Below are 12103 nucleotides of genomic sequence, written 5' to 3'. Positions count from 1 at the left end.
AAAAAAAAAAAAAAAGTCAAGGAAGCAGACATTGGTACAAACCATGAAAATCCAATTAATATAGTAAAGACACTAGAATTCAGGATCTGGGAAACTTAAACTAATATCCTAGCAGAGGGTTTGCTGACTAAGGTGTCCCTTTACCAAATTTAGTGTTAGGGCTCTCTGTATCTGGCACTAAAACTTCATCCTTCTTATTAAGAAATGCAATTCTGATAAAAATCTTACTGTTAATATTTAATAATTTATTTTAAATATAATATATTTAGCTTTTCTTGATCAATTGATTATTCTAGTATTAAATGTAGCCATAATTCAATCCAAAAGAGAAAATTTCAGTATTAGAGCTTTATGGTTGCAGAGTATAAAAGAATTTTCAAATGTCATTTTATGTGCATATTTTGTTGCAGAGAGGTATAAAGGTATGATCAATAAATACGTTCAAGCATAAAAATATATTACATCAGGATAAAAAAATGTCAGTGGAAAAGGTAAAAAGGAAATATGAATACAAGAAGGCAAAGGAACAATGTGCACTTTCTGACAAAAAGAGCTTGTTGATGCATTTTCCCAATGTACAATTGTGGACATCAAATTGCTATGATATTTACATTCCATTAGCTATATCCAAGAGTACTGTAACAGTTTTAATTAAAAATGTTCACATTTTAAAATAGTAGAAATGGCATGCTTGGCAACTATGAAGGCTATGATTAAAAATTTTAGATGTTGATTTAAAATAGTCATGAAGTATCTAAAATTTTCAAAACATGTTTAGGGAGTAATCAAACAAAAACTTTGAAGATCCATGAAACGGGACACTTTATATTTAGAATTTAATATTTGCATGGCCACTATAAATTGTCTTATTGAAGACATGGAAAAACATTCAAAACATTTATTTACTAAGTAATAGTTACAGTATGATACGTTTTAATTTAGAAGATGTAGAAGATGCTAAAATTTAACACTGTTATTAATATAATATGGTATACTATATTAATTATTGAAAATATACTAATAAGATTATAATAGCAATGTTAAATACTAAAATATTAACAAAATGGTTATCTCTGGGTGGTAAAATTATGAATGGTTTTAATCTTTATTTCTATTTATCTTTTTTTTTTTACGCTGAGTACATTATTTACATTATAAGAAAATATTATTTAAAATAATACAGTAAGGTGTATTCAGGAGCCCTGGTGTCACAATGGTTAGGCTTTTGGCTGCTAACCGAAAGGTGAGCAGTTAGAATCCTCCAGCCGCTCCACGGGAGAAAGTTGTGGCAATCTGCTTCAATAAAGACTTAGAGCCTTGGAAACCCTATGGAGCAGTTCGACTATGTCCCACACGGTCACTATGAGTTGAAATGGGCTTGACAGCAGTGGGTTGGTTCTTTTGGAGGTGTATTCTTTGGTCTGGATATAAACAGCTTTACTAAGCAAAACAAAATAAACTGCACCACACAAACAACAACAACAAAATCCTGCCAAATTTGATTAACTGATTATAATTTGGAGCTTTAGCCATGACAAATACTAAAATAAAATCTTGCTTGTGATCCTAAATACAACTGTCTTTATCCCAGATGCTCAGGGCATTTATTCTGAACAAGGAGTGCAGAATCAGGGCTCCTAATAGCAATGGTACTACATCACTAAAAATATGCTGCATAAGTCTTCATAAAAGACCAATCCACAGAACACATATTCTATAAAGGCACCTCCTGCATGGCCCTGAATTATAGCTTACCTTAAGTGAAAAATATAGAAACTAAAGACCACAGAAATAGTAGGCAACTTACATTCTACATTAAGTTTGAATTATTATTCTTCAAGGAGTTCTGAGGCTGCTCAGTGCATATTAAATCTCGAACAAGTTACAGGTTTTTGGAACAGAACAGTAATTGGTTTGTAAAACTGGCTTAAGCATTTCCATCTGCACGCATAAAATTTTGATTAATTTTCTTTCTAGCTATGTGGTGAGGCATAGCAATGTATTGTGACATTGAGCTGTTATCCACATTTAGAGGACTGAAAAATCATTATACTTTCAGTCTCTGTGAAGACATTTCTTGACAATAATAGACTGTACAAAAATAGTACCAGGTGATACTTGGCTAGCAGTCAAATGGAGCTCTGCTTTGTCTATAATTACAATTTTTCAAAGACTCAATTCCATAAACATTTGACTGAACATATGGATTGCTCTAATTTCATCTTGCATAGTTTGAAAATATCCTGGCCAGAGGATATCCTGATAATCTTATATCAATATACCATCCTTTCCTCATCGTAACCGTTGACTCAAAAATTTTTCCTTGATTTAAAATTTAGAAAAAAAAGTTGTTGTTTTTTTTTTCTGGAGAGTGTAAATAAGAACATTCTCATAAGCAAGGAAGGAGCTTAATCTAGCTCAGTGGGTTAATGAAACAGAACACTAAATGCCCAACGAGATATTAAGGCAAGACCATCATGTCTTGAGCTCTACACATATTTCAAATGCACAGATGATGGAATTCTGTCGGTTATGTTTGAACATTCTAACACTAGGGAAGAAAATATTTAAGCTACATCTTATTTAAGCTACATCTCACGTAAAGACAGGAGTTGTTACTGTCCTAAAAGTGGAACTTTGGTTTGAAATAGAAACAGTTTAGAATGAATATTGACGAACATTTCTAATGTGCTTTGATTTGAAATGAGGGCTCATGGAAAGGAAAAATTATGTGCTAGAGCTTGAACTGCTCACCAACCAATCCTCACTTTTTAACACATGATTTATTTGTCCAAAATATTGCTGAATATTGTTTATTAAAACATAAAATTTTTCATAAAAGCAAGTTTTTGTGCTAGATTTTACTACCAACTCTATGCTTCCCCAGCATATTCTCACTCTATAATTGTTCAGACAGCCCCTACAAAAGAAAACTTTCCTAGTTTATTTGGAAACTGATAGTAACTATCATAATTCCATAATTACTTCCAGTGAGGTGGAAGGAACAATAGACTTCAAAACCAGAATTTGAACCCCAGTCCTAATACTGACTGTGTGTTTGACATTTGACAAGTTACTTAAATACTCCAAACCTTGGTTTCATCATCATTTAGATGGAAATAATAATATCCATTTACGGTTGCTGTAAGGAACAAATGAGATAACATAGAAAAGAATATACCACAGTGTATACCACATAAAAGTTCCTCAATAAATGTTCTGTTATTGAATCCTAATGCACTAACCTATTGACTAATGTTTATTGAAAACTTGCCATGGTGGGAAAATCTCTGTAATAATACCATGATAGTAACTATGTGAAAACAGTATTCTTCTGATCATCAAAGTCCATTCAATAGAATCTGAGATAAATCTATATTAAACTGAATTCCATGCTATAATTGGTTTGATCATGTCAGGGTACTTATCTTTTTTGGTGCATTTATTTAACAGGCATCCTTAATTGTTCTGTCAATGTCAGTGCTGTTTAGTTTAAATTTTTTAAATGCCTTTGTACTTCAGTTAGTACAGTGTCGTTGAATTAAAATAGGACCTTAAGTGTTAAACAAATTGAGTTTGATTTGACTAAAAGTCCAAAAGTAAATGGTAAAAAAAGAATTTGCTGTCATGGATAGATTTACTTTCAGTGAATATCAAATTATTGAAGACTTGCTGCAAGGGGGAAATGTATTCATAAAGCCTTCCTATAAATGTGGGATTGACTGCAAAGCCACTAGGGAAAATTGACTGTCACTCCTTAGCATGTGAAGAAGGTATTAAATAATCATTTCAACGCTGTTGTGACCTTTGTTTCCCCAGGCAATAACAACTTTGGAAGCAATTAAAGCTTAGGCAATTAGAAACTGGGTCCAGTTCCTACCCAGAATTTTTCCAGGGTCCCCGAATTCTCTTTTCCTGTTGGGGCTATTAAAAAAAAATTAATAGTGCCAGTCAATTGTCCTATGTAATTCTACTATGGAAACTCCATGGATATATTAAAAGGGCAAGTTAATTAGAGTTAAAAACAAACAAACTAGTAGTTTTCTTCACCAAACCCCATCTGTTGTTAGAAACTTAAAACTGCAACATACCTTCCCCAATAAAAAGTACAGACAGTTACAGGAAACAGAAGAGATTTGTAGGAGACATACAACCCCTTTTCGTACTGGAAAGGTTCTAGCTCAATTGCCCCTAACTGGTACACTAAGTAGATAAAAGTTCAGTGTAGTAAAATCTCTACTTATGCGGTTCAGCATCACCATGGAAACATCTCCCCCTCAGTGAAATAATGAGATGGTAATGAAAACAGCTGCCACATAATGAACCCAAGCACAAACTGAGGCCGAGTTACTCATGCCAAAAAGTGAGTGACAGGAGGGTCTTACAGACGGGGGCAGGGATGCGCAAAGAACAAGAAGAAATCCCAGCAGTGAGTGTTACGGGAAGGGATGGAAAGAACCACATACAATTCTGATACTGAAACTCAGAGTTTGATTATTGCAAATTTTGATACTGAATTTGTGACACCCCCATGGCAGAGGCAATGGTGTGTATAATTTGAGTTTTTATAATCTGATTTCAACCTAATGTTTCACACATCTACCACTTCAGACTCAAGATACGTGGTTTGACAATTTAGGATTCTCTATTCTACTGGGTCCTCAAGAACATGTGGAGAATGGTGTTATGGGTTGAATTGTGTCCTCCCAAAATACTTGTTGTAAACTCTATCGTCTATGCCTGTGGTTATAATCCCATTTATGAATGGGCTATCTTTGTTATGTTAATGAGACAGGATTAGTGGAGGGTGTGTCTTAAATTAATCTCTTGAGATGTATAGAGATTAAACAAGTGAGCTAAAGAAACAGAGGCAGGGGAAGAGAGATGCCAAGCCACATGAAGATTGCCCAGGAGCAGAAGCTCAAAGAGACAAAGAAAGACTTTCCTCCAGAGCAGAGAGAGAAAGCCTTCCCCTAGAGCCAGGATCCTGAATTCAGACTTCTAGCATCCTAAACTTTGAGAAGATAAATTTCTGTTTGTTAAAGCCATCCACTTGTGGTATTTCTGTTATAGCAGCACTAGATAACTAAGACAGAATTTGGTACCAGCGGAATGGGATGCTACTCAAACAGATACCTAAAATATGGAAGCAATTTTGGAATTGGGTAATGAGGCTGGAAGAGTTTTAAGGTGCCTAATAGTAAAAGTAAGGAGCCCTGGTGGTGCAGTGGTAAAGCACTCAGCTGTTAACAGAAAGGTTGGTGGTTCAAACCCACCAGCTGCTCCATGGGGGAAAGATGTAGCAGTCTGCTTCCATAAAAATTACAGCCTGGGAAAACCTATGGTGCAGTACTACTCTGTTCTGTAGGATTTCTATGAGTTGGAATAGACTCAACGGCAAAACAGGTAATAGTAAAAGCCTAGATTGCCTTGAAGAGACTGTTGGTAGAATTATGGATGTCAAAGGCAATTCTTGTGAGGGCTCAGAAGGAAGTGAGGAGAGCTATAGAGAAAGTCTCTACAATCTTAGAGAATACATATGGCTCCAGCAACAGAATGTTGCTAGAAATGTGGACATTAAATGTGCTTCTGGTGAGGCTTTAAAAGAATATGATGAACATGTGACTGGACAATGGAGGAAGGGCGATGCTTTTTATGCAGTGACAAAGAATTCGTCTGAATTATGTTCAAATGCTTGGTGGATGGTAGAACTTTTAAGCGATGTGAACTTGGATATCTGGCTAAGGAGATTTCTAAGCAAGATCTTAAAGGGGCCACATGGTTTCTCCTTGCTGCTTATAGTAAAATTCGAGAAGAAAGAGATGGACTTAAAAATGAACTGTGCAAAAAGGAAACAAAACTTAGACTTGGAAAATTCTGTTGCACAAACTAAGGACACATGTCCTAGTACGTTCACCAAGGACATGGCTACATAATCATTTGTTAAAGAGATTAAGCCTGTGACTGATGGAGCTAACCAAATACCACAGCAGAAAACTATCATCTTAGATTGAAGCGGACAGAGAAAGAATGAAAGGAGAGAATGCTGTTTGCCTCTTGGAATTCTACAGGCAGGAAACAGGCCAAAGAAGCTACATCTGTTGTCCTCCAAGAAAAGAAAAGAACTATCCCTGGAGCAGTTCAGAGATCATCAGAACTGTTGGAAGAAGAACAGGAAGCAGAGCTGCCTCGATCTCAAAGGGTGGGGTGATAGCCTCTGGGGTCTTAAAGGATGGGGCCATGGCCTCTAGGGTGTCAAAGTGTAGAGCTATGGCCCCTAGGCTTCAAAGAGTCAGATCTTCACCAACTCTGTTTCAATCAATTTAGCCAAGAGGATGGGGCCCTTGCACAAAGCTGAGGGGGTGGGGCTGCCATGCCCGAGGGACAGAAGAATGGGGCCTGCCAGGGCCAAGGGTTTGGGGTTGCCACTCAAATGGACTAGGAGAATGAGGCCACCCAGAGCCAAGCGAGCCAAGTTGCTGTCCCAATGGGCCTGGAATGTGGAGCTGAAGTCTAGGGCTGAGGAGTCTTCACCCAGAATCCAGACAGCGTGGCCAAAACCTAGAGTCTAGAGGGCAGGGCCAACGCCCAGATTGTCTCAGAGAACAGAAGATTGTTCTCAGTCCTTAAGCACTAATGTAAATTTTTCTGCTGGGTTTTGGACTTGCTTAGTGCCCATTATCCCTTCTTTCCCTCCAATTTCTCTTATTTGTAACGGAAATGTCTACCTTGAACCTGTTCCACCATTGTACTTTGGAAACAGATAATTTGTAGTCTAGATTTCACAGGTTAACAGATGAAGAGGAATTTTGCCCCAGGATGGAATACACCTAAAGTCTCACTCATATTTGATTTACATGATTCAGAAGATGAGATTTTAGACTTGAAGTTGATTTAGACTTTTGGGGTAATGTAATGGGGTGAATGTGTTTTGCATGTAGCAAGGATGTGAATTTGGGGGGCAAAGGGTGGAATATTATGGATTGAATTATATCCCCTAAAAAATATGTGTTGTAAATCCTAACTTCTATGCCTGTGGTTATAATCCCTTTTGGGAATGGGTAGTCTCTGTTATGTTAATGAGACAGGAGTAGTGTAGGGTGTATCTTAAGTCACTCTCTTTCGAGATACAGAAGAGATTAAAGAAGCAAGTGAAAGAAGCAGAGATGGGGGAAGAGAGATAGCAAGCCACATGAAGATTGCACAGGAGCCAAAGCTAAAAGAGACAAGGACCTTCCTCCAGAGCCGACAGAGAGAGAAAGCCTTCCCCTAGAGCCAGCACCCTGAATTTGGACTTCTAGCCTGTTAAATTGTGAGAAAATAAATTTCTATTTGTTAGAGCCATTCACTTGTGGTATTTCTGTTATAGCAGCACTAGATAACTAAGACAAATGGAAATAGCATTGGGATGTCAGGAAGCCAGTTACATTATTTTTTGGCAGGGTGGTGGTGTCATGGATTGAATTGTGTCCCCCCAAAATATGTGTCAACTTGGTTAGGCCATGATTTCCAGTATTGTGTGATTGTCCTCCATTTTGTGATTTTCCTATGTGTTATAAATCATAATCTCTGCTTGTGGTTAAAAGGATTAGTGTGGGATGTAACACCCTTGCTCAGGTCACATCCCTAATCCAAGGTAAAGAGAGTTTCCCTGGGGCATGGCCTGTACCACCTTTTATCTTACTAGAGATAAAAGGAAAGAGAAGCAAGCAGAGAGTTGGGGACCTCATACCACCAAGAAAGCAATGCCCGGAGCAGAGCACGTCATTTGAACCCGGGGTTCCTGCTCAGGGAAGCTCCTTGTCCAGGGGAAGATCCATGACGAGGACCTTCCTCCAGAACCGACACAGAGAGAAAGGCTTCCCCTGGAGCTGATGCCCTGAATTTGGACTTCTAGCCTACCATACTGTGAGAAAATAAATTTCTGTTTGTTAAAGTCATCCACTTGTAGTATTTCTGTTATAGCAGCACTAGATGACTAAGACAGGTGGGGAGGTATGATCCCTTCCCTAAAAGAGCTCCCAAGTGAGTGGACATTATACCCTCGCCTTCAAAGGTGATCTTTGGGCCCAATATTTTCAGATTAAGAGTGGAAATGGTTAGAAGTGAGTGATACACTTGGATGCATAGAGCAAAGCGAGACAAATGAGAAACTGTGTCTTGTGGAGAAATTCACAATAAAAGCTGTGAAAGGCTAAAAGGGAGAAGTTAGATTCAGTGTAATGTAATCAGACATATAACATGGAAATCAGAATATAACAACACGGATTTATTTATTTGTTTGTTTGTTTATTATTCAGCAATAGGTCTGAAAATCCTCCTTATGGAAGAGCTACTTTTGTTGGATGAATGCTTTTGATCAGTCCTTGGGGGACTGGGCTTTGGGGGCTGTGATATAGCCGGTCACTAAAAGTAACCAAAAAATCATGGGCCTTGTCCTAGATTCCCTTCAGAAGCAGGGTGAAAACTAGTCCCACAGAAAATATTAAAAAGGAAAGTGGCAGCCAGATACAAATGTTTTGATTACTATGCTACATAAGCTATGCTGGTTTGATATAATAGTTTTATCTGGTATAAAGGAAAGGATGTTACTCCAGAAGGAGAAACAGGAATGAGGGGGGAAGTAATGAGTTTGGTTTCAGATGAAACAAGACTAACAGAGTTCCAACCTGGGGATGGAAATCTTATTTATCTCTTCCATGCTTCCATGCACCCATTCAGTAATTCAGTAAAACTTTAACAAATGCCCATTAAACTAGGAGTTGTGCTTAGCATCAGGCTGGGGTGGTGGTTGGGGGTGGGAGGGAATGGATAGAGAAGTAAATGAGGCAGACAACTTCTCTCCTCAAGGATCTCACGATCTAAAGATTTGAAACCAGATGTGTAGGATAGTCTTTCATGGAGCTCAACTATGGAAATAAAATATGGAGGTAGCTAAAGGTAGTGACCAAGTGAATTATTTTTTTTTTTAACATGAGAAAGATTAGACCATATTTATAGTCTGTGAGGAAAAAGCAAATAGAGAGAAGTTAAAAATACAGAAGACAGAGAATAAATGATAATGTAAGACCTAAAAGAAGAAAGGAGGCTGGACTCAATACCTGTAACACTGTAATGGGTCTAAGTGGCAGGGGAAGGAGTTGTAGTTTGTCCTCATCTTATGACCTCCACGCCTGCACTGATGTAGAAAAAAGGACTTCTACTGAAAAGGATGAGAGGACACGGGCCCTGAGGACTTTAAGAGAGGACAGTGAAAGTTTGGTGGAGCAGTGGTTAAGCGCTCAGCTGTTAACCGAAAGGTCGGCAGTTCAAACCCTGCAGCCCCTGCGCAGCAGAAAGATGTGGCAATCTTCTTCCATAAAGATATCAGCCTTGGAAACGCATTGGGGCAGTTCTACTCTGCCCTATAAGGTTGGTTGGGAAGTATGCAGAGCCTCCTAGTGGTTAAAATGTATTGTTCTGGAGTCAGTTCATAAATTGATTAGAACCCTAACCTTGTTGCCATCCAGTTGATTCCGACTCATAGCGACCCTATAGGACAGAGCAGAACTGCTCCCTAGGATTTCCAAGGAGCGCCTGGGTGGATTCAAACTGCCAACCTTTTGGTTAGCAGCTGAGCTCTCAACCACTCCACCATCAGAGCTCCATCTGAACCCTAGCTCCTCCAGTTACAGACCTGGAGCAAATCACTTGTCTTTAATCCTAATTTTCTTCACCTGTAAAATGGGGCCAATAATAGTACCTATCATAGGGTTGTTGTGAGGATTAAATGAGATGATGCTTATAAGAACAACTATCATAAGGAGTGTTCAATAAACATTAAGTATTATTTCTTTGAGTACAATGAGTAAAAGGGCTAGCAGATTACTAAAGCTTTGGGAGAATTTATATCAACATATGATATGTTTTAAAGGATTTTAATATAGTATTAAAAGACCACATGAGATTGTGTACCCTATATTTGTGATGGCTCTATGCTGTATAGTTAGTATTTGACAGCTATGCTTTGCAGCCTAAATTTAACACGAAAAAAAAAAAGAAAGGACAAATTGTGTAATTAATGCAGTTGAGACTTGGGGATATCTAGCTCAATTGCCATAACATAGTTTATAAAGAAAACGTTCTACATCTTACTTTGGTGAGCAGTGGGTCTTAAAAACTTGTGAGGGGCCATCTAAGATACTCTAATGGTCCCACCCTGTCTGGAGCAAGGAAGAAAGAAAGAAAACAAAAGACACAAGGGAAAGATTAGTCCAAAGGACTAATGGACCACAACTACCACAGCCTCCACCAGACTCAGTCCAGTCACAACCAGATAGTGCCCGGCTACCACCACTGACTGCTCTGACGTGGATCACAATAGAGGGTCCCGGACAGAGCCGTAGACAAATATAGAACAAAATTCTAACTCACAAAAAAAGACCAGACTTACTGACCTGACAGAGACTGGAGAAACCCCGAGAGTATGGTCCCTGGACACCCTTTTAGCTCAGTAATGAAGTCACTAGAAGGGACAGTGTTGACGTGTCGAAAGGTTGTTAACCATTGTCATAAAACAATATGTGTACTAACTGTTTAATGAGAAACTATTTGTTCTATAAACCTATATCTAAAGTACAATTAAAAAAAAACAACCAGACTTACTGACAGTCTGACAGGCTGGAGAAACCCCGAGAATATGGCCCTCGGACACCTTTTTAACTCAGTATTGAAGTTACTCCTGAGGTTCACCCTTTAGCCAAAAATTACAGAGGCCCATAAAACAAAATGGGGACACCAGCCCAGGGGCAAGGACGAGAAGGCAGGAGGGAACAGGAAAGCTGGTAATGGGGAACCAAAGATCGAGAAAGGGAGAGGGTCGACATATCGTGGAGTTAGCAACCAATGTCACAAAACAATATGTGTATTAATTATTTAATGAGAAGCTAATTTGCTCAGTAAACCTTCATCTAAAGTACAATTAAAAAATATATATATCGTTGAGACTGTGTAGGGGCCAAGATGGCCAAAGAACCTTTAAGGGTGCCAGTGAGAGAAGATTTGTCATCTAACATGAGGTATAGGATCTGTAGAGAAGCAAGTGCAGTGGGCAGGTGTCAGAAACAGGGAAAGTATTAAGAGAATTGTGGTATACTTGAGGTTGAAGGGAGGCAGAGAGGAAGTTAGACGGAGCCCTCTAAGAATTGATGGAAGAATTGGCTGGTAAGAACGGAAAATGGTGGCTCGTGAGGGTTACAGGGCCCTGCAGAGGCTTGTGTATATGTAAGCTGTGCACCTTTAGAAGTCAGTAGGGCTGATTGAGAGCCCAAAATGTGGTCAGCAAAACCCACATCACGAGGTCAACTTACCAGCTGCTCCTGACCAGAGCCCAGACTAGTTCCCATGCATTGCCTGTGTTCTATTCCACTGGAATTCAACCCGCTTCCTCAGACAGCTCAGAGGCCTTCTCCTTAACCAAGAAGCATAGGACACTACTCTCTCCGTGTTGAGTGATCCCCATACCATTAGGGGTTCTGCAAGTGTCCTTTCTTGGGATCCTGCTCTAGCCATTCCCCCGCCCCAGGCTTCTGGTAAAGGTCTTCATTTCAGATTCCCCTCTGGAACAAGGCTTGTTTCTTGCTTAATAGCAATGACCACCAGTGGGTCTTCCTGCTCTCTCCTGCCTTGGCCTGGCAACTATAGTGCCCCCAGCTGCCTCAAAAGAGCACCATCAGTGGCTGGTACCACATCCTTCCCTCTGACTGGCCTAGGTTGAGATACATAGGAAGAATGCCAAAATTTTCATCCTACATATATGTATCAGAAAACCTCTGCTGATGACAGATATAGAAGATGGGAGACACTGGGCCATTAGATAGTTTATTACTTTGGCAGTTGTGTTTAGTAGGTTTAAAATTTGTAGTCATTGCTCAAATGTGCAGAAATGATAGTGGAAATCTCCTACCCCTAACATTCCAATATCTTAAACACTTCTGATTTAAAATGTAATTTCTTTCAGACAAATAGTAAAAAAAAAAAAAAAAAAAGTTTTCATCCTTCTCTTCACCTTCCTCCTTTTCCTACTCCTTGGTCTTCTCTTCTAGTATTATGTGTGTTGATGTGG

Source organism: Trichechus manatus, unplaced genomic scaffold (genome assembly GCF_000243295.1).
Source record: "Trichechus manatus latirostris isolate Lorelei unplaced genomic scaffold, TriManLat1.0 scaffold00050, whole genome shotgun sequence".
Taxonomy (NCBI): Eukaryota; Metazoa; Chordata; class Mammalia; order Sirenia; family Trichechidae; genus Trichechus; species Trichechus manatus.
Note: the sequence above shows the minus strand (reverse complement) of the source record.